Source organism: Schistocerca cancellata, chromosome 4 (genome assembly GCF_023864275.1).
Source record: "Schistocerca cancellata isolate TAMUIC-IGC-003103 chromosome 4, iqSchCanc2.1, whole genome shotgun sequence".
NCBI classification, from domain to species: Eukaryota; Metazoa; Arthropoda; class Insecta; order Orthoptera; family Acrididae; genus Schistocerca; species Schistocerca cancellata.
In genome coordinates, this window is record NC_064629.1 from 360,594,281 (window position 1) to 360,598,743 (window position 4,463).

The window sequence follows — 4,463 nt, forward strand, 5'->3', positions numbered from 1 at the left end:
AAACGCTGGAAAACTTCAGGCCGAGAGTAATTGGAAGGGGATTCCTAGCGCCTTGTTTGCGCGCTCCCCTGACTTCAAATGGTTCAAATGGCTCTGAGCACTATGGGACTTAACATCGGAGGTCACCAGTCCCCTAGAACTTAGAACTACTTAAACTTACCTAACATAAGGACATCACACACATCCATGCCCGAGGCAGGATTCGAACCTGCGACCGTACCAGTCGCGCGGTTCCGGACTGAAGCGCCTAGAACCGTTCGATCACCGCGACCGGCGCCCTGACTTCACCCCTCTTGACTTTTTCCTCTACTGTTATGTTAAGTCCCTTGTGCACTCAGTACGCGTAGGAACACCATCTGAGCTTATTGAGGGTATATATACAGCGTTTGATACAATCAGAGGGGAGTGTAGAGTCTTACAGAGAACCAGGCAAAACGTGGTTCGACGCAGTACATTATGTACATTATGGGTTGGCAGCCCTGCAGCCAGGCGACTAGCGCGAGTTTTGGTGTTCTCGTAAAGATAAGTCATTTTAGATTATAGAACATATAGATTAGTACTGATTACGTGGTAAATAAGTGTATTAGTGTGCCGTTTAAGTGTACCATTAAAGGTTTCATTTTTCTTTACGTAATATAGCAGAAAACGCGAAAAGACCGTACAGTCGTATTTTCTGTTTACGTTCTGCTGCAGCAAATCTATAGAATTTCGTTTAGTTGTTCCTTGCTCTCTCCAGCAATTTAACTTAGCGTACCTCTTCATTATTTAACTAGCATTTCCGGAAAGTAGCGTAAAGTTTAAGTTGTTGTTTCAGAAACTTTGCACTTTTTTTGTTTACACACAGTTGCGTATAGGCCAAATTTGTGTAACCATATTTTCGTGTTTATCTGTAATTTAACTGACTTATTCTTAATAAACTATTACGTTTATCATGAGTGAAAAGTGCTTGACTTGCCGTAGAATTGTTAGGTCGGGGCTTTGGTGTGATGGGTGCTGTAGTTTTTCCCATGTGGGTGACTGTAGTGGCGTGGGAATAGGGGAAGTAAATGAGACTCATCAGTGGTTTTGTAGGATTTGTAGTAGAGATAGGAAGATACTAGAACAGGAGGGGAAAATTGCCGCCCTTCAGGCTGAGTTAGACAAGGCCAGGGGAGATCTTGACAGGTTAAGGAGGGAGAAGGGTAAAGAGAGATGGGAAGTGGCAACAGGCAACAGGAGGAACAGGCCTAGAACTTTGTCTGACAGCTTTATGGTGAATGTGGAGAATAGATTTGACCTGTTGCTTCAGTTAGAAGCTGGTGAGCCTCAAGCAGTTGCAGGTGTAGACACGGCACAACAAACTTTCAGCAGCAAATTGAAAAGTAAGAATGTAGGGAAATCAGTAAAGAGAAATAAAGTGTTGTTGTTAGGTAGTTCCCATGGAAGAGGTGTTGGCCAACTTTTCAGGATGAACTAGGATCAGAATACCAGGTCACCAATTTTATTAAACCTAGTGCTGGTCTGGAGCAGGTGGCAGAGGATTTAGGATCACTTTGCAAAGATTTCACTAAGGAAGACACCGTGGTTATAGTGGGTGGGGCAGGTAACAGTATTGACAGAGATCCTGGGTACAGTATAGAGTGTGACCTGGCAAAGATTGCATCAGCATCGAAGCATACTAGTGTTGAGTTTGTATCTGTTCTTGGGCGCCATGACCGACCTCATTTGAACTCTTCTGTCAAGAGGGTTAATTTGAAGCTGGAACCGCTGCTCATGTCGGGTGCGGGGTCACACATTGGTGTGGTTCATGTTGATTCTCTCAGTAGGTGGGATTATACTAGGCATGGCCTTCACCTCAACAGGAAGGGGAAGGGTAAATTGGCTGGGGAAATAGCAGGAAAGTTAAAGGGGGGAGGCACTGTCATGAGTGGTAAAATACCAGTGGTTATAGGATTCAGAAAAGACCCTTTTTTAGGGTAGGGTGGACAGAAAGAAAGCAAATTTTAAGAGAGGTTAGAACTGAGACAAACCTTCAGTTTGAGAAACAAATCAAAAAACATAATTCCAGCTTATTACATCAGCATAAACAGCCATTGGTTAAGAATTTTCAACTGACAGCAGATATTTTAACTCCACCCAATTTTAACTCAGTCAATGTGAAATCATTATTGCATCAAAATATTCGAGGACTGAGAAATAAAATTCATGAATTAACTATCTGCATAGATGAATTAGAGTCTTCAAACCCAGCTGACATAATCTGCCTCTCTGAACATCATGTGACCACTGGTATAGAACTTTTAAGTGTTACAGGGTTTAGGTTAGCATCTCACTTTTGTAGATCAGAAATGGAGAAAGGAGGAGTTGCCACATTCATCAGGAACTGTCATAAATTTAAGAACATAGACATTCATAAATTTTGCCTAGAACGGCATATGGAAGCATGTGCAACAGAATTAGATTTTCACAAAAAATCCTTCATAATATTAGGTGTATATCGAGCACCTGCAGGTAACTTTAATCTGTTTGTAAACCACCTTGAAGCTGTACTGGCCCATTTAACAACCAAAAACAAAGAAATAGTGGTTGCTGGTGATTTCAATGTAGATTTCCTTAAAGACTCTCCCAATAAGAACTTATTTGAGTTAGTAACACTATCATTCAACTTAATGCCCACAGTAAAGTTCCCCACTAGGATAGCCACTTGCTCACAAACAGCCATTGATAATATCTTTATAGAAAAGTCCAATGAACAAAATTATATTACAAAACCAATAGTCAATGGCCTCTCAGACCATGACATGCAGTTCCTTCTGTTAAATGTTAATACTGAACAGGATATAAAATCTGTTAAATCTGAGCTCAAGAGGGTAATCAGTAAGCCAAAAACTGATTATTTTACGACACTCCTCAGAGACATTCACTGGACTGATGTTTACAGTGCTCATGGCATGAATGAAAAATATAACATTTTTGCTAATAAAGTGCTTACCTTATTCGAACATTGCTTTCCCCCAAAACTTACCAAGGTTAGAGCAAAGTCTACAAAGAAGCCATGGATTACTCGAGGAATAGGGGTATCTTGTAAAACAAAAAGAAAACTGTATCTGTCAATCCGAAACATTTCCAATGTTGATGCTATAGCACATTATAAGAAATACTGCAAAATATTAAAGACTGTAATACGGATGTCAAAGCAAATATATTACAAGGAAAAGATAGTCATATCAGATAACAAAATAAAGACAATATGGGATATAGTGAAGGAGGAGACCGGTAGAACCAGACATGAAGAGGAACAAATAGCATTAAGAGTAAATGATACATTGGTGACAGATGTGTATAGTGTTGCAGAACTTTTTAACAAACATTTTATAACTGTTACTGAAAAGATGGGGTTGTCAGGTTCGGTAGATGCTGCTATGGACTACCTTAGACCAGACATTTCAAGTAACTTCCATAACATGAATTTGACCCTCACTACCCCAACAGAAATAATGTCCATCATAAAATCTTTAAAATCAAAAACATCTAGTGGGTATGATGAAATATCAACAAAGTTAATTAAAGAATGTGATTCTGAGCTAAGTAATATATTAAGCTATCTGTGTAACCAGTCGTTTATCAGTGGAATATTTCCTGAATGGCTGAAATATGCTGAAGTTAAGCCACTGTTTAAGAAGGGAGATAAAGAAATAGCATCAAATTTCCGTCCAATTTCACTGTTGCCAGCATTCTCAAAAATTTTCGAAAAAGTAATGTACAGTCGTCTTTATAACCATCTTATCTCAAATAACATACTGTCAAAGTCACAGTTTGGATTTCTAAAAGGTTCTGATATTGAGAAGGCTATTTACACTTACAGTGAAAATGTGCTTAATTCATTAGACAAAAAATTGCAGGCAACTGGTATATTTTGTGATCTGTCAAAGGCATTTGACTGTGTAAATCACAATATCCTTTTAAGTAAACTAGAATATTATAGTGTAACAGGAAATGCTGCAAAATGGTTCAAATCTTATATCTGTGGCAGGAAACAAAGAGTGTTATTAGGAAAGAGACATGTATCAAGTTATCAGGCATCATCCAACTGGGAACTAATTACATGTGGGGTCCCACAAGGTTCCATTTTGGGGCCCTTACTTTTTCTTGTGTATATCAATGACCTTTCATCAGTAACATTACCAGATGCCAAGTTTGTTTTGTTTTCCGATGATACAAACATTGCAATGAATAGCAAATCAAGTGTAGTCTTAGAAAGATCAGCCAATAAAATATTTGTGGACATTAATCGCTGGTTCCTAGCCAATTCTTTGTCACTAAACTTTGAAAAAACACACTACATGCAGTTCAGAACTTGTAAGGGATGTCCCAAGAGTATATGTCTAACATACGATGACAAGAAGGTAGAAGAAGTGGACAGTGTTAAATTCTTGGGATTACAGCTTGATAATAAATTCAACTGGGTGGAGCACACCACACAA